We start from the raw sequence: 19,710 nt of genomic DNA, 5'->3' as shown, positions 1-19,710 counted from the left end.
TTCCCAAAAATTTGTTCACAGAATGGTCAATTTAGTTGGAATGGCAAATTTCATGCGCAATGGCTGAAATACTCTATTTCTTAAAAATTTAATAGAAAAATCTGGTAGGTAGTGAATCGACGGATCTTGTTTCAGGCATTGATTATTTTTGAGAATATCTCGAAAATGCTGAAATTTGTTTCAGATGAGTTGTTTTCGTCCAAGTTTCCGTTGATTCATTTAGTTAAGACATAAGTTAAAAGGATTTGTTTGAAGAAAACGTCTTAAAATCTTATCAAAATCAAAGTTTTCTAAAGAAAACGTTGAAAATGAAATTGTAAGAAGAGTTAAAGATTTTCAAAAGGTAAATTTGTTTTCTCAGCATTCGTAAATTTCACAGGAAAAAAAAGAAGTGGCGTATTTCAAGGCAAAAAGATATGACGGAAGTTGAAGTTCGTCACGCTTAATTTTTTTTGTAGTTCTGACTTATTTAATTTTATGTGGTAAATGAATTTTTCTAGCTAACTTAACGCATATTAAGTTAATTGACGCAAGTTCCACAGCGGATAATAAAACGCTATCAATCCCGTGTTCTCAAATTGGGTTGCTAATGAGTTTTTCTGTTTCCACGATTCCATTGACATCTTGTTATAAGTCTATTGGCCATGGTTATCAAAGTTTGGATGGAGGATTGGTTTTTAGCTTAGCTTCATAATCAATCGAACTAGTTAACTAAACAATTTTTTTCTTTGGAATAGAATACTGAGAATATAAAGCATATTGGAATTAAGTATGTGCTCAGAACTGCAATAAGCTTTTTTTCCTTTCAAAACTTTTCTTTTTCCGGGATACATTTTTCCGAAATTTGTATATGCTTTACCATGATATCTTCGTACAATTAATATATTTAACCCTGCGATCGGCAAGAGCGTTGCAACTACGTACTAGTCTTTTTTCCCAAAAGTTTGTTCACAGAATGGTCAATTTAGTTGGAATGGCAAATTTCATGCGCAATGGCTGAAATACTCTATTTCTTAAAAATTTAATAGAAAAATCTGGTAGGTAGTGAATCGACGGATCTTGTTTCAGGCATTGATTTTTTTTAGAATATCTCGAAAATGCTGAAATTTGTTTCAGATGAGTTGTTTTCGTCCAAGTTTCCGTTGATTCATTTAGTTAAGACATAAGTTAGAAGGATTTGTTTGAAGAATACGTCTTAAAATCTTATCAAAATCAAAGTTTTCTAAAGAAAACGTTGAAAATGAAATTGTAAGAAGAGTTAAAGATTTTCAAAAGGTAAATTTGTTTTCTCAGCATTCGTAAATTTCACAGGAAAAAAAAGAAATGGCGTATTTCAAGGCAAAAAGATATGACGGAAGTTGAAGTTCGTCACGCTTAATTTTTTTTGTAGTTCTGACTTATTTAATTTTATGTGGTAAATGAATTTTTCTAGCTAACTTAACGCATATTAAGTTAATTGACGCAAGTTCCACAGCGGATAATAAAACACTATCAATCCCGTGTTCTCAAATTGGGTTGCTAATGAGTTTTTCTGTTTCCACGATTCCATTGACATCTTGTTATAAGTCTATTGGCCATGGTTATCAAAGTTTGGATGGAGGATTGGTTTTTAGCTTAGCTTCATAATCAATCGAACTAGTTAACTAAACAATTTTTTTCTTTGGAATAGAATACTGAGAATATAAAGCATATTGGAATTAAGTATGTGCTCAGAACTGCAATAAGCTTTTTTTCCTTTCAAAACTTTTCTTTTTCCGGGATACATTTTTCCGAAATTTGTATATGCTTTACCATGATATCTTCGTACAATTATTATATTTAACCCTGCGATCGGCAAGAGCGTTGCAACTACGTACTAGTCTTTTTTTCCCAAAAAATTGTTCACAGAATGGTCAATTTAGTTGGAATGGCAAATTTCATGCGCAATGGCTGAAATACTCTATTTCTTAAAAATTTAATAGAAAAATCTGGTAGGTAGTGAATCGACGGATCTTGTTTCAGGCATTGATTATTTTTGAGAATATCTCGAAAATGCTGAAATTTGTTTCAGATGAGTTGTTTTCGTCCAAGTTTCCGTTGATTCATTTAGTTAAGACATAAGTTAGAAGGATTTGTTTGAAGAATACGTCTTAAAATCTTATCAAAATCAAAGTTTTCTAAAGAAAACGTTGAAAATGAAATTGTAAGTAAAGTTAAAGATTTTCAAAAGGTAAATTTGCTTTCTCAGCATTCGTAAATTTCACAGGAAAAAAAGAAGTGGCGTATTTCAAGGCAAAAAGATATGACGGTGACGGAAGTAGGTAATTAAAAGTGACCTATTTCTGTTTTCCGCAATTTCTATGGTATTCTTTCCAATTGTGTAAAAAATTTGCATGACAAACAAAGTTCGGTGTACGATATTTTTTGTGTAAATTCTTGTTTCACTGTGTTCGATCAGCAATTGCTTGTCTGGTTGGCTTGCCTTAATTTAATTATCTTTTTATTGACTTTTAAATCATCGGGTTGCCATTTTTTTTTTCATTGACTCAATATATTTTTCCTAGTCATACTAATATTGGACATTCCGTTGTTTAAATACTATATTGGAGTAATATTTATTTAATATTGAAAATGCTCAAACATTGGTACATAGTGATTGAAATTTGCATATTTCCGGTAGAGTTTCTGCAGATTTAAGCCTATCTCGTTATGTTTAATTTTCATTTTTTGTCGTTTTTTTTTGTATTCATAATTATAATCAGATATTTTTTTTGCTTTCTAGAACCCTTTACAGAGCTGAGAATTCTAATTGATATGTGATTCTATAATATTTTGAAAGTCGATATATGGAAATTTGCTTATAAGCCTTTTCAGAATTTTTTCTATCATTCCATCTATTATTTTTCCCCTTGTTTGATAATTTTTGATGTATTAGGTTTGCATGTTTTTGGTAAATGAAAAGTTGAGCTACTTGTACAGAAAATTGTAAAATTTACTGTATTCAAAGTTTTTTCGTACTACTTTTTCAGCACCACAATTTTTGTTAAAGCAAACAGCCAGCGTTCTAGGCTCCATGTATAGCAAAAAAATAAGAAGTTCAAAACTAACACTGAAAGAGTAAAATTCTGTGCTCCTTGTTCATCAGGAACAACATTTTCAAATTATGCAAGAAAAATTCAGTTTTCACTGTGCACAGCAAAAAACATTGTGTTAAATACTGTTCTTCAAACATTTTATTACTACTTGTACAAGAAAAATATTAAACGTTTTCTTTTAAAATTGTCCTTTTCATATTTTGTGCTAGTTGCACAGCAATATTTTTTCTCGAAGAAATTTAGTAAACATGTAAAATTAACAGTCTAGGAAAACTAACAGTTTCTGATCAAAAATGTAAAACTACTAGCAAACGCGTAAAACTAGCAGCAAAAAAAGGTACCAAAATGCAATTTAGACTTAGGACTTTTTAAAGTTTTCTTGAAAAAAAACAATTATTATAGTAGCATTTTTTGCTGCTGTTTTACATATGTACATCAAACAAGTTGTACGGCAAATAATGTAACAAAAAATGCGAAATAACAGTTCCAAATTTTTTGCGCTTTTTATATAACCAGTTAAAACTTGACAAAATGCAAAAAAGACTGTAAGAGTCACGTTCTGTTTACTTGTACCACAGAAAACTTAAAGCTCAAAATTGCAAAACTACTCAAGTCGTAACATTCTGTGCTATCAGTACAACTGGAAAGATTTTAAAAAACTAAAAACCGCAAAACTTAAGATTGTGCTGTTTTACAGTAGAAAAAAATCTAAAAGTTTCATTAAACACCGCTAAACTTATTAAAAAGTTTCATTTACTGTTATGATGTGGAAGTCCTCCGACGGCAACCTCTGACTTATTATCATATCCAGCATTTGCGGCCCCGTGAGAACAGTCAGAGTGTTGTTTCGGCAGGTGAAGATCTACAGACTTGCAGTTTTGGTACGCAAACGGTATGGATCAAACAAACACCGACCGTCGTCACTTCAGCCGCGACCACTATCCCACGATTGCTGAGCTTGTCTACGTGGATGAAGAGGGTTTTTATCGAAGCCACACATTCATTAAAGAAGGACGGTCTTTTGTGTCTCCTAAGAGAGGCGATAAGCCAACTCCGCGGAAACGACAAAATGATCGCTGGTTTAATGGAATTTTCACGTGTTGAACCTTCAATACACCAAACGAAAGATGAGATAAAATCCATTAAAGAACAAACTGAAAGTTCGTCAACTCAACAGCAACCTTCGGCACAAAGTATGGAAACAGTTCTAAAAGAGAGTCGTGTTACCATTTGCTAAAAAAATTGATCTGCTCAAGTCAGTGGAAAATTCAACGCCCCCGCCAAATAACCAACCGGTGAGCGGTAATTACGATGTCCAATTGCCGAAACAGCTAAGAATCGATGGAATCAAAGAAGCTGGCAGTGGGATTGAGACTACTGAGTATGAAAATGACAAAGTGACTAGCGTCCTTAATCACGTAGGCGTTAATGCAACAATTAGCAATATCACGCGATTGGGAAAATTCAACAAAGACCGAAATCGACCTCGGACCTTGCTGGTCACATTATCAAATGTCTGGGATGCACGATTAGTCATGTCACGAGCGCCTAAACTGAAGGAATTGGAAGATAAAATCTTCATCTCCAAAGCATTGAGCGCTTTCGAAAGGGATTGTGAGCGCAAGATATTATTGAAACGAAAGGAGCTGATAAACAACGGCGTGGATCCTGAAAGTCTACGAATCAAATCGCTAAATTTGTTTCAAGACAATATCGAAGTTCAACCTACTGATTGACTAGAAATGCCTCAGAGTGATATAAAACTGCTGCGTTTCAATGTTCGCAGTATCCTTGCGAAAGATAGGCGTGATGCTCTTGTGCGCGCTTTGATCCCTTCTAACTTCTATGTCATTGCCTTAACCGAAACATGGTGGACTCCTGATTTTGCCGACTCCGCGTTGCCTTTGGTAAATTTTCACTTGTACCGTAAAGAGAGAAAAACTACGACACACTCAAAACATGGAGGTGTTCTTTTAGCTGTTAACAACAGCTTAAATCACATGACAATAAATATTGTGTACGAGTGCGAGGATGACATAGTGAGTTGTTTGGTTGAGGACGTTCTTGTGTTTTGTATCTACAACCCACCAGCTTCAAGTGCCTATAGGTGCTCAATAACAAAATGGGAGTTCAATAACAAAATGGGAGATGACATCATCCTTCAAGAAATGTTATCATCTTTGGCGATGCTTATCTTGTTACTGTTAATTGGAGTACATAGGACTCAACTGATAACTATGAGAAGTCGGTTTTGAATCTTCTCTTTGAGAAAAATTTCCAGCAGCTGGTTGACTTCCCCACAACAACGTTGCATACTCTGGATGTCGTCCTTGTAAACAGCGATTTCATTCTCAATGTTGAGCCTGCAACTGACTTTACCAACGCATATTCTGTTAACGAGAAAGCTGCCACTGACCATATTGCTGTGAAACTTGCTGTCTCGTATGCCCCTAGTCAGGACATTGCCGTTGATGAACGGCCACATCAGTTTAGCTGTTGTCGCGGTGACTTTGATTTGCTTGCCGCCCTTATTGCTGAAAAACCTTTTCAAGGAATTTGTTGGACCAATCCAAATGTTCTCCTGACACAGTGGTAAGAATGGTTGCACGAGCATATTTCAACGTAAGAACTCAATATCGCAGTTCACTGCCACCCTGGGTATCTCAGGCAACTTCATACAAGTTGAAAGTCTTGAATACTCTTGAGAAGCGTCTCAACCAAAACCACTCCGACAAATTACAATGTCGCATTCGTGTGCTGCAGTTTACCACCTGTTTTACACTGGAATAACATTGAAGCAAACAACCCTACTAGTATTTGTAATCTATTCAACCAGTTTTTCCAGTCTGTTTTTTTCCAAAGATGTTGCGAGGGTTCGTAATATGTGCGGTTCCTTCTTATTGACTTCGACGTTTCCGAACATAATGACAAAAACCACCAGGCTAGACGTAAGCAACTCCCGCGGTCACAATAACTTGCCACAGGCTTTATTCAAGAAGACTCTTTCCCTTCGCAAATCTCTTAGTCACATTTTCAGCTCTATTAAGAGAACAGGTTGCTTTCCTTCGCAGTGGAAGATTGGGAAAGTCAAGCCCTTGCATAAACAAGCTGACAAGCGAATGGCAAACAATTATCGTCCTATCACATTATTAGACATTGCATCCAAAATCCTTGAGCGCGGTATATTTGACGAATTGTATCTTTTCATTAGACCACTCATGCCAAATTCACAATATGGTTTCCTAAAGCACATCTCTACGATTATCCAATTAATCTGCTACCTAGACGAGATCTATCGCCAGACAGACAACCGTAATACGGTGGAAGCCGTATATATAGATTTCGCTAAAGCCTTTGACAAAATTAGTCACTCTGTCCTGCTTAATAAGCTGCGCAGTTTGAGAATTTCTGGAAGACTCCTAGCAGTTATTAAGAGCTATCTTGCTGACCGTAGACAGTTTGTTAAAGTGGACAAATACTACTCTTCGCTTCTGCTTGTACTTAGCGGTGTACCTCAAGGGTCCATCTTAGGGCCCTTTTTTTCTTACTTTATGTAAATTGATATCCCCGATGGGTTGGTAAATGCAGTGTACAGTTTTGCCGACGATTCAAAACTACTTTTTCGGCACTCCGCTAACAGTTTGTGCCATCTACAAGTCGATGTCTACAGAATCCTGCAGTGGTGCAACGACAACTGTATGATGTTACATCCTGATAAATGCCACCTTTCACCTTTCTCACAGCGTTTTTGCACCGTATATGTAGCAGAAAAAGAGCTCACAGTCGTCGACAGCCAGAAAGATCTTGGTATTCTTTTCTCATCCAGCTTGTCATGGTCCCATCATATTGAAAAAGCTTGCAAAAAAGCGCTGGTAATCTTGTTTCTTATTAAGCGTAATTGCTCCATTATTTTATCTCGAGTTCACAAGTTGAATCTATACTGCTACCAATACTCTTGTATGGCTCATCTGATTGGTACGCCAACATCGGAAATTTGAAGGCCCTCGAATCCATACAACGCAAAGCTACCAAGTGGATTCTCTTCGACAACGACTCGCTTTACCATCAGCGCCTTATCAGCGTCAACATGATGCCTATTTCTTTGTATATGGAAGTTAATGATGTATTGTTACTGTTCAAGATTATAAATGGGAAATACGATTTTAAGTGGGATGATTACGAAACATTTTCGACTGGTCGCCATAAGTTGTTTGATGTTAAACACGTGAACTACGAAAAATCAAGACACAATTTTTGGTACCGTACATGTCGACTTGCAAATATTCTGCACACATCGGTGAATGCTCTCGACTTCAATGGACTCAAGAAACGACTGCTAAAATACTATTGGAACTTCTTCATGAACAACTACAACGAACTCAACTCGTGTTCATGAAGAATACTGTGTCTCTGTAAAACTTGTCGTCAGTTGACTTTTTGACTTAATTTTGACGGGGAGAAATCCCTTCACCACAATGGTGTAAATACTTTAAATAAATAAATAAATGTTTAATTTATTAGTAATGATCTGATAATTTTTACGAAAATCATTTTGCATGTTCATCAGGTCGTTGTTTTTTTTCAAGTTTGTTTTCTAATTCTGATTTTCAGGTCTTTGAGTGATTGTCTTTTTCTGAAATTTGAAACTTTATCAAATACGGAAGTTGTTACTTTTGAAAACTGGGAAAGTTTAAAAAAACTATCAAATGTTTGAAAAAACACAGTAGTTGAAAACAGCTGTGGTACTATTAGTGCAAAAAAATTGAGCATTTTCAACACAAAATCAAATAGGAACTTTCTCTGCTACTTGTTCAACAAAAATTTCAGACTTTTACAACAAAAACTGTTATTTTGATATCTTTTGGTAATCGCACGGCATAAAGTAGCCCAAAATGATCTTACTATAGTCTTAAACAAACTACAAGTTTTTTCAACTAGTGTAGTTTTGTCTGAATGGTGTGATAAAAGATCTGAACAAAACAATGCAATTTAGGCATATTCGACAGTCAGAGTAAATCGGCAAACTGGACAACAGTTTTTGAAGAAAAATGTATGAATCTGTGCTCGTATAAAACGTTTTCAGCAAAAAAAATTTCGAAAGCATGCAACAATTAGTGTAGTAGTCATTTTCTGTGTTTGTTATGCAACAACAACAAAAAAATATTTTTTTCAAAAAATGTTGGATCAAATACTTTGGTAGTAAGCCTCAGATTCTGTGGGTTGTTTTTTTGGCAAGAGGCTTCGTTTGTTTATGGACTACTCGTTTTTTTTTCAATGTTTTATTTTCTTCAAATACTTTGTTCAGTTTTTCAGTTGGTTTTTTTGTCGTTGTTTTGATCTTTTGAATGTTAAAACTGTTGAGTTGTTGTTTTGTGTTTTACTGAAAAGTTCTTTGAACTCGATTTTTAAAAAGTTAGGAAACTTTATTAAGCTATCTGTGCAGCAAAAAAGAGAAAAATTGTAAAATTATGGTAATGAAAACGTTTTTTGTTAACTTTACATCGGCAAACACTCTAATACTAACAATCTAAGCAGCAAACCTAGTGACAATTTCTTCTAAATAATATTCTCGTAACATTCTGGGCTACTTGTACAGGAAAAAGTATTATTTCAATAAATGCAAAAAAAAAACATTTGATTTACAGTGCCATATGCACAAAAAAAGTTTTTGCTAACAAAATATGAAAATAACCTTGTCTGCTTACGGCAAAAAAATTTTCAATGGAAACTATGGTAACTTTTTTACGCAAGGAAATTTTGTTGATAACATGCTACAAAATTTGTTGCAAAAACTTCCACTTTTTTTCAGCAAAATTCATGAAAAAATCACAATTAAAACGGTAGTAATAACAAATAGCATCAAGCAAATATTTTCGATAAATTTTGCAGCAAATTAATTGAATCTTGTGTTCTAAGTTACTTGAACGGCATATGAAAGTTCAAAAACTTGACTCAAATAACCTACAAGAACCAGTCGGTTAGTTTTATTGCAAAAATGCAAAAACAAATAGGTATACTTTTTTCTGCTGCTTGCACAGGAAACTGCGATTCTCTCAAAATGCAGAGAAAAATGCTTGCATGGCAAATTTGCAATAAGAAATCATTAGTAATAGCCGCGGTCTTTGTTTCTTTTAAATCAAAAAAACTATTGTTTTTGTTATTTTAACTCTTTAAGTGTCTGTGCTACCTGTGAAACCAGAGTAATTTTTACAAATTATGCCACAAACCATTTTTTTCAAAAACCTGAACATTTTTCTTATATTTTCATTACGTTCAATTGTATGTTCTTTTGACCGTCCTATTTTTTCAATGCCCTACGTTTTTTAAATTTTCTGTTCAGTTTTTTGTTTGAATGGTTATTTATTTTTTTCATCTCTTGATTGCTAAATTTTAAAATTATTTTTCCGCTCACTGATATACGTTTTTGACATTCGATTATTGCAAATAACTGTAGAAAAATCAGAAGTTTTTCCAAAAATTGCAGCAGTAATACTCTGCGCTACTTATACAACAGAACTTAAGTTTCTAAAGCTTTGCGACACATATAGTAACAAGACTGCTCGTATCAGGGCAAAGCCCTGAATGTTCCGACTGCCTTTTAAGGTTTATGGAGCAGTAAAAACATAAAAAAACTTAATGTAATAAAACAAAATGGGAAAAAAAATTCTAAAATTTAAAGTTTTCTGTAAAAAATCATACCCCACACGCCATAAGAAGTACATAAGGATATATTTCGCTCCTTGTAACAAATTAATTATGGCAAATAAGCTACTTTCAACCACTTTGGAACGATTTCTAAGACGAATTAACTCTCCGCTTACGCGTTAATAGCGCGAATTATATCGCGCGTTAATTGTCCCAAATTGGTCAAAATGGCCTAAATGGCAATCTTTAAACCCTCATAACTTTACGAAAAATGATCACAGGTGAAATATATTTCAAATTTAAGCTCAGGACATTAATACTTTTTGAATTATATTAAAAAATTCCGTCAAAAATGGCTAGTTTAAAAGTCGAACTTTGTCTGAAGAAAAAAAAACCCACCCCAAAGTCGGAACAAAAATAGTACTCTGTAAAGCAACGATCATTATCAAAATGTTTGCAACATATACTGTAGTAGTAATAGCTGCGCTTCTTGTACATTAAAAAAAAGTTGCAACAAAAACTGTAACATTATTCTTAGTGCTTTTTGTACGTTTTAGGAAATTTTGCCAGCATTAAAATGTAGTAACAACATCCTTTAAAACTTAAGCATAAGAAAAACAATTGAAAAACTTGCACAAATTTTATGGTATTAATAATCTGTAACATTCGGTGAATTTGATACTGTAGTAATCATTTTCTGTGCTAATTATTTAGCAGAAGAAAACACATTTTCAAAAACCGCAAACAACCGTTTAGTAGTAAGACTATTAATCTCTGTGCTTGTCATCGATCACATAGGTCTTTTAATCAACCAAGTTTTGTTCAAGAAACCGCAAAAAAATTGATTTAAAACTGATAATTAAAAATAATAGTCTTATAAATTGTCTGTAAACTGACTTAGCTGCATTAGGTGTCTCAACGTTTTTGGTTGTCAATTTTAACTATTTTTTTAAGCTAATTTCTAAGCAGACTTTGATTGATTTAGTGGAAGAATTTGATTGATTCAGTTAGTTACATTAGGTCTCTCAACGTTTTTGGTTGTCAGTTTTAACTATTTTTTGAGGCTAATTTCTAAGCAAACTTTGGTTGATTCAGTCAAAGCCTAGAAAAGTTTTCCAATTTTATTTGCAGTTAAAGCTATGACAAAAATGGTATATTTCTAAACCTTTGTAAAGTTTACTAGTAGTACCTGGATTTCTGAACAAAACTCGAACCAAAAAGTTTCGTTTAAAGTTTTGTGGCCAGAAAAAAGTGCTCAATTTTTTCTTATTAATTTTTAGAATTAATTTCTGTTAAAGTGTGTCAAGTGTCAGTATGAAAATTTAAAGGTATGTCAATGAGTGTGGTTGATTTTTCATTTTCTATCGACTGGTTTGTTTATTTTACTTCTTTTAGTGTTTATGTAACCAGGTAGTTGCTTTCTTCGCGATTGAAAAACTATTTCGAGACTTTTTTCTTTTTTTTTCACAGATTTTTTCTTCATCTTCTGCTTTCAAATTGCCAAAAAACTCATTTTAAAAACATTCGAATTTTGATAACGAATTGCTGTTTGTTTTGAAATTTTCAAAATTATCTCACAAAAATGCCAAATTCAATAATTTTTTGGAACCTTGCCATGAAACCTTCTATTGCTGCTTCAGAACTCTATTAATTGCAGTATTAAAAAAGTGCCTTTGTAATCCTGAACGGTTTCATGAATAAAAAAAGTTTTGAAAAATAACTCAGTTATGAGCACATATTTACAAATCATAAATTATGGCAGCATTAATCTCATAAGCTATCGTTTCCAATCATCTGACTGCAGTCAAGGATGTTTTTTCTCCGACTGTGCTTTGTGTGCAGTCGCTCTCTGCAGCAAGATGTAGTTGGACTCTTTTATCTTGTCCAATTTCAGCTGCAGAAGTTTCCGCGTCAGGTCACTGGGGTCAACTGCTTTTTCACTCAATTGAGGCTTCGAGGCCGCCAGTTGACTTTGATCTTTTATAGTCATAGGCTGACCGCGACTTCTCATAGGAACCAGTTGACCTTGACCTCTAGGAGCCGCCAATTGGCCTTTTCCATTTATTGATGTCAAGTAACCTTGATCGTTCGGTCCTTGACCTTTTAGAGGCGCCAGTTGACCTTGGGCCAGCCTGCTTTGACCTTTTTTGTGCTCTTTTGCTCGATTTGTGGACTCTGGGACTGTTATCGGAGGCAGTCGGATAGCGTTCAGGGCAGAATTGTGACCTGGTATCATTGCAATGTTGGCCCTTCTCAGCTCTTCCTTCTGCGCTTCGCAGATTGCAGAATTGTTCCCAGATTTTCCTAAATCATTAACAGAATTTTCCAAGACTGTCAATTGATATTTTAACAAACATTCATCAATCGCACATTACATGACTCCGCTCAGCACTTTTGCTATGGGAACTGTTTGATAAGGAAGGATGAAAACTTTCTCCGATTTCATTTTATTGGAGTTCATTTTTTAAAACTAAATTTGACTGAATAAAACTGAACATTTAGAGTTCTACTTTGAAATTTGAAAAGCAAGCTTTAAATTTTAAACACTCAGTTTATAAAAAAACGCAAGCAAAAAAGGAACTCACAAGACACCGACCAATATTTTTTTTGTTCATCAGTCAGACATAAGGTGAATTTTGTTTTTATGAGAATGAAATCTTAAAAACAGTTTTCTCAAACGGAAAATTATCATTTTTTGGAATATTTTAAAGGAGTCATTGACCATTATTGAGAATGAAATCTAAAGTCAGGAATCCAGCAACCAACAATATCTGGTTAGTTTTCTCAGAACGTACAATTTCTGTAGCTTGCCATTACGTATACATTTTTTCCGACTGATGATTTATGCATAGGATGTTTTTATATTCAACATTTTTTGAAGGAAAATTTTTGATCCATCTGAAAAAATCATGAGCTGAGGTCAAAATTTAAGGATGTTTCAACTTTTAATTCTATTTGCAAGATAATGAGTCTTAAGGTGATTTGGAAAAATGGGGATAAAAAATATCCACTCAAGGTATCCAGTGTAGCAGATTCGACGAGCTAATACGGCTGAAAATCATTGAAAAAACCAAAGCGCTAATTTAAAGACAGTATGAAACTCACTTTGTTTTTCTCATTCGAAGATGGGGGGATGAATTTGAATATATTTCTACTTTTTTGTGCGTTATCTTTTGTATTGTTGGACATAGCCAACAGACTTTTGACCATCAATGTTTGATACTTTTTTGATAATTAAACCCAGTTTGAGAAAATTTGATCAATAGGTAAAGTTTTTATTTCACTGGGAAATTTTATAATTGAATTCTTCTACGTTCGTGACTTCAACATTTTCGTAGTTTGATAGTGGGGTATGTTTTCCTCTTAACAAAGAAAATGAACTGCACTTAATAAAAATTAATAATAACGACCTATATAACAGTCTGAACTACGTTCATTGACCCTTAATGCAATAAGTGAGCCAATTAACCTGCATCTTTTGGCTTTTCTGGGAAAAAAACAACCGGAGCAAAAATATTTAGCCACTTATTTCGTAAGTCTGAACAAAAAGGCTAAATTTTTTTTAACTTGCGGATTAAACTCAAAGCAAGAAGTTTGAAAAAGTATTTTTTATTTTGGCTTTTCTTTAGGAATCTTCGAGTTGAGTTTTGATTGCTTCGACCATTTGAAAAATGGGGAAAAATTTTGTATTCGGATGTTTCAGTTTTTTCTTTTTTTCCAAGGACAATCATGTAGCACAAATAATTATCGGAATGGGTCGAAGGATATGATAAATCATAGTAATAAAACCCTTTTAGTCGTGATTTGAACAAAACGAGGTAATTTGATAAACATTTTCTCAGTGTTGAGAAAAACCGGTTTGAAATTTTTGATTTTTGGTCTAGTTTCCAGCTAATACTTATTTATGTCTAATTTAAGCCGTGAAAATGTTGTTTATCTCAAACAAAAGTTATTTTTGAAGTTTGTTAGAGCCACTTTAGAATCTAATACTCCAACACTCAATTTTGATGAGAAAGTGAAAAACATTTTGAATTATGAAATTTTTTTTTCGTTTTTCTAGTCATTTTTGGAAAAAAACTGATTTCCAATTGGCTTATTTTACTATGATTGTCGAGTATGTCTATTTTTGCTCAGATCATTTTATCACACCACGCAGAAAAAAACGACACAAATTTGAAATTTTTGTTAGTATTATGTAAGACTATGTTTGGAACAAATTGTGCTATATCCTTGTTTAATTTGCAAGCTAATTTCAATTTTCCATTTGCAAGTAAAACCCACAATTAGTTAGTAAAAGTTTTTCAATTAATAAAATTGTAAAATTGACCGCCAATTTCAAAACAATCAGAAACTTTCAAGGTTCTGCTGAACAATCCATCCCAACCTCCTATGGTATCTATGGTATTTACTCCTCTAGTTGAAAATAAACACGAGGAGAATTCATATCGAGACACGAGTTTTTCCCCATTTCATCGACTTTTTAATTTGAAATGGAATAGACTTCATTAGAGAAACCAGCAGAAGACCGTATAATAAAGAAGATTAGCAACCGCTTGCCAGCCTCAAGTGAAATCGGATCTAAATTGATAAATTTCGTTCGAATGCCGGACAATCTAGAGAAGAATACAAGTTTTGAAAAAATAGCGAGGATATGAAAGAAAATAATTATTTTTTCAATAATGTTGGATTGCTATTACTAAGATAGGCAAGATAGTTATACTCGACTGGTCAAAACGAAGCATTTTACTTCATTCAACCTCGAATTGGCTCTTTTTACTAACATTTCATAAATATGAGCCCAAATTTAATTGTCGTTTTTTTCCGCATTTTGGCATACATCTAATGATTTGATTGCTTGGGATATCAACCTAACATTTTCAACTAGAGTCGATCGAAGCTTTTATAATAGAAGCTCTTAGTTTCCTTTTTTTTAAATTTCGGGGAGATATATAAAGGAGATATAACCGAGAAACATCGCGACCACGCGTATGAGATTATTCATGAAAAAATTCAAAAGTGGTTTTTATCAAAATTCTTGAAGCTTGGCAAATCAGAAGAAAACACTGGGTACCAAAACTCTGCTGGTAAAATTGATGTGTTATCTCAGGTTTTTATATGCCTATTTGACAACTGAAAGCTATCTTAGATGACATCAACGTTTTATATAGAACCATGAAAACTCCGGAAAAAATTGAAAACCAAAACACATCATTTACAAAATTGATAAAGGTATCAAACTGAAAGAACTATCGCTTGCAACTAACTAAATGATCTTCAAATTATCGTTAAAATCACAAAAGCGCTCAAAAACACCGTCTAACTTAGAAGAGTTTCCACGTTAGTTTTCTATGTTAACTAAACCGCTAGCAACCACTTCTTAGCTCTACCTTTTGACCAAGCTAGAAGCACATTTTTGCCTTTAGTGCCTACCAAAGAAATTTCAATTTGCAGTTGCTGAAGATTAAAAAAGGACAAAGGTCGATTAAAAAACTTCGGACCCCTATATCTTAACTTTGGTAAAAGGACGCTAATCTTACAATTATTTTATATTATTTTCCGCCTGTTTAAGTATCGGAACGATCTACTATCCGGCTTTTGTAACTTTCAATTTCTTGTTTTATTTCCTTTTACTTAATTGAAATTTTATTTACCACACCATTGTTCTTTTCCTTTCGTTCCTTCTAAATTTTGGTCTAGCTACCTAAAACAGGAACTAACAAAACAGGTCTAAGCTACGACTAGATACAACATCTACGACAACTGCAACGACAACAACGATCAGCTACGACAAGCTAGTCATGCCCAACAAAACCATTCTCCACCAGAGAAATGTTCTAATCACACAACTAAAGCACCACTTCGGACGAGTTAGAAAAGCCATCAACGACATCAATTTGAACAACTTAGCTGACTCAGACTCTGAGATGAGCAAAGTCTTCAGCAATTTGGAAGACGCCACTACCTACTTTGTCGACTGAACACGCCACAGCGGAGGATCTCATCAACCGCTTCACTGATATACAAGATGAACACGACGACATCATGGGTGACTTTAGACAGATGCTACAGGAAAATACAGCAGAGACAACACCACAACAGCAGAACAATGATGCCACCGCAGTTGAAGCCCTCCACACAGCACAGATGATCCAGCGCAACAAAAGCCAATACTAGATCAAGATTCTAGCCAGACGTCAACAACATCCAGAAGAAGCCATCAGCCCGGATCATCAGCACAGCAAACAGTAGATGACCAAAACTTTTCATATAGCCGCGGTACTCAGAAACAAGTTCCTTTGACAGGTTTTGAAATCACAGCACAAAAAATCGACCGCCACTTCAACAACCAGAACACGACACCAACAACGAAAGCCTCAGCTACAACACAGTTACAGAACAGCAGTTCATTCGAGCAGCAGAAACGGAGCTCGTGGTTCGGACTCTTCGAAGCAACAATCCACAATCAAACCATCTCGAATGCCGAAGAGATGGCTCATATCCAGATGCAATCAAGAAAACGTCGGAAGAAAAATTGAAAACCAGAATATAGCAAATACAAAATTGGGAAAAATGTAAAACTGAAAAAACTATCACGCGCAACCAACTAATTTATCTTCAAATTACCGTTAAAATCACGAAAGAGCTCAAATACACCGTCTAAACTGGAAAATATTACGCGTTCGTTTTTTTTACAGGCGTTCGCTATAATCCGACAAAATAAAACGTTTTTGTCTGATCGGTTTATCTAACAAAAAAGCTTCCAAAAATCATCATAAACGATTAAACCATATCAGTTTGAAAATCATGAGTATAGCCACTTCAGTAATAAGAACAAAAAATGTAGTGATTAGCAAACCTGTGGATTTGGAGGTGGAAGTGGTTAGGGAGACGGATGAACTTTTGTCCTTTGGAAGAGGAGTCTTGTTGTACACCCTTCTGTCCTCCTGTGGCCTCTGAACTGGAACTCCTCTGAACTTAATTCCCTCTGAGGTAGTCTGGCTACTTTTCACAGAGGGGAGCTTCAAACTAGGCTGAGATTGGTGATGCGCATTACTATAACGGAGATAATGTCAAACCTCAAGGCTGTCGGAATTTTTAAATTATTTATTGATACGGAGCTGAGTTTGTGCTTGGTATGCTTTAAATCACACTTTGAACCTCAAGGCTGCACTCGGGCTTATACCTTTCTGAAAACGTCTCGATTTTTCTTGTTTTGACCAAAAATGGAAATCAATTATGCAGTAAAAAGTAGCGTGTGTTCTTGTTCATGTACACTTAAAGATTTGGTAAATTGCTTTTACAAGGGCCTTTTAGGTCCAATAGATGGCGCAGTTAACAATCGCTTTTTGCTGAGATGATGTTTCAAATGACAGCATTATTGAAAAAAAATTGCCGCCCAAAAAGTGAACTCAAAGTAACATTTGAGTTTGATGGAGTTTTTCTTCTGTCCGGTGTTACTAACAGTGGCTGCAGATCAGCTTCAGTGCTATTTTCCGCATTCTTCCATTGCTTTTCCCCCGCAGTGCTGCTGTTGTTGTTGTTGTTTTCCTGTTTAGGAGAACTGGAGTCCCCTGAACTCTTAATCCACCATGGCTTCTGACCTTTGTTGCTCCCCACACCTCCAGTAGTCGAAGATGACAGATCTACAATTGTAGATATAAGAGTACAGAACAAAATGTACACAACAAGATGTACACAACAAAAAGTACACAACAGAGTACACAACAAGCTATCCCAAAAACTTCCAATCTTTGTCTTGGAGTTGGATTCTTTCCTGAAGAATTCATCAGTTGTTCAGAAACTTTGAAAAAATATTGGTTAATAAAGTATTTCGCGAGATATTGGACACAAAATTCAACCAATCTTGAGAAGAATGAGTTATTCATTAATCGGATTTCTGAAAATTCATCTATTCGCAGCGCAATTATTACCTTTTTTGAACGTTTTTCTGATTTGTGATTCAAGATTTTTGCGAAAGTAGAAGAAACTTTCTGTCGGTAAACTCTTTGAAAGCTGTCAGCTCTGGGAAAATGTCTTACAGTCAAAAGACGCAAAGATCCCGTTAGTTTTTGAAATACTTGTCGTGTTCTTAAGTGCATGAAAATGGATCTACTCAACAATCCCCCTCTAAGAAAAGTGGGGGAGCTTGTTAAATAGATTTTGTTATTTGAAGTTTCGATCAATCAGAATGCAGCAAAATTAAAATTCTCAATAGAAACTCCAGTGCTAATTTACAGTTTCATTTCGAGAGGTGGTGTTTCTCTAGTAGATACCATAGGGCTGATTTGGGAGATTTTCGGGAAGATCCGGAAGTAGCTAGTCACCTAAATCCAAGGATGTCAAAGAGTGTCTTCGGTTTCTACTTGAGTAGACGTGGTTGAACCTTCCCATGCTGTTGACCGTGTCCCCACTCTCTGCCACATTATAGGCCAGGTTGTTCACGTTATTATTGTAGTTGTTGTTTTTTGATCCCAAGGGGTACTGACTGGACCCGTAGAATAATTTAGAGTCACTGTTATTGTTTCCGCCTCTCCGATCTGCTATAGTGGATTCAGAAGCTATTTCCTCCTAATCATAAAGCAAATATATTATATCAATTATTGGCTCTTTTCCAGTCCCCCCCCCCCCCTCTTTCAAATTCAATATTGAAAAGCTTAATTAACGTTGTCATAATGCAATGAAATTTGGCGTGGTGAACAAATCGACAACTGTGAACAGATTTGTTCTTCATACTTTACAGCGTAACATCACGCATTTAGCCGTAATAACACGTAAAACAAACATAAAACTCGATATTTTGAAAGGGGGGAAACTGGAAAAGAGCCCAATTATTTTACGAGACAAAATTACTATTCAAAAAAATCCGATTTTTGAGCACTCAATTTTCGAATTAGCAATAAGAAAAAAACATTAGATTGAAAAAAACATATTGCTGTAGCCTATTTCGTCTCTTGCCATAACATCAAAAATTCCAATTGGTTATTTGAAGTTTGTAATAAATCCTTATAAACATAAAAAAAGTTATAACTATCCTAAGTTTAGGCTGTTGCGCGTTACCTGGCCAAGCTCCCTCCCCTCTTCGATGCTTATGAGGGAAGACTGGAACGGAGCACAACCCCCTCCACCTTTGTTGCTCATCCCACCTGCTCCTACCCCACCCGGTGACTGTTGCTGTCCTCCTCTTCCAACTCCGCCTACCCCTCCCCCGTTGCTGATTAAGTCACTCGAAGAATCTGAATGCGGCATCAATTGGTTTTGGGCCACCTTTAACAATAAAAAGAGACTTCATGTACTAGCGCAAAGCACTGAGTGTTCTCACGGCTTTTTAAAGTCCCTTCTGTGATCTTATGAGCTAAAATCATCAGTTCATCTCGAGTAGCCGGATCAACGCAATATCAAAACATAGCCAATATACAGTTGGACAAAAGTCAAAAAACGCAAGAAATCCGAAAAGAAACACTGACTTGCTTTTTGAAATCTCTTCATTTTTCGAAATTCAAAGGTAAAGTACTTTTCCTAAGTACTTAAATTTCAAGAATAAGTTTTTATAGACACTTTTTTAATGAAATTAACTCAATTTGAGAGCACTGAAGGAATCGCTGAAATTCGTTTTCGAAATTAGACGAAAATCACTTTTTTTGTGACTTTTACTTTTTTGATATGTTCGATAGTGGAGTTTGCCTTTCTGTTAACAATGAATTGAACTTGAGAAATAATTCGAAATCCTTACGCTAAAAAACTTTTAAACTTTCTATGTTAGAAACTGTTCATAATAGGAAAAAGTGCATGGGAAGCATTTTCCCTAAATGAGAAATGTATGGCTAGCACTTTTTATTTAAAAAAGTTTTGCTTTTTTGTTTTGATGAAAACACAAAAACTAAGGGCTTTTCTCTGAAAATAAGAAATAAGTGACAAGAATTGCTTAAATAAAAACCTCCCAGAGAAATGTCAGGTTACTCATGGTTCGCGTTTTTACAGAGTACAATAACAA

The 19,710-nt window shown here is 34.8% G+C and overlaps 2 protein-coding genes across 2 annotated transcripts in view; one reads left to right on the top strand and one right to left on the bottom strand.

Annotated features, from left to right (window-relative positions):
- The window catches only part of LOC134846912 (prelamin-A/C-like), a 401,765-nt gene that overhangs the window by 253,005 nt on the left and 129,050 nt on the right, over window positions 1–19,710 (bottom strand). The gene's annotated exons all lie outside the window — the stretch shown is intronic.
- The window catches only part of LOC134846914 (dihydropteridine reductase-like), a 168,092-nt gene continuing 152,187 nt past the window's right edge, over window positions 3,806–19,710 (top strand). Inside the window, exon 1 of the mRNA XM_063864341.1 lies at window positions 3,806–3,818. The gene's annotated coding sequence lies outside the window, so the exon portion shown is untranslated. The remainder of the gene's footprint in view (window positions 3,819–19,710) is intronic.

Source organism: Symsagittifera roscoffensis, chromosome 5, assembly GCF_963678635.1.
Source record: "Symsagittifera roscoffensis chromosome 5, txSymRosc1.1, whole genome shotgun sequence".
Classification (NCBI taxonomy): Eukaryota; Metazoa; Xenacoelomorpha; order Acoela; family Convolutidae; genus Symsagittifera; species Symsagittifera roscoffensis.
Note: the sequence above shows the minus strand (reverse complement) of the source record. Positions and strands in the feature narration are given on the sequence as shown.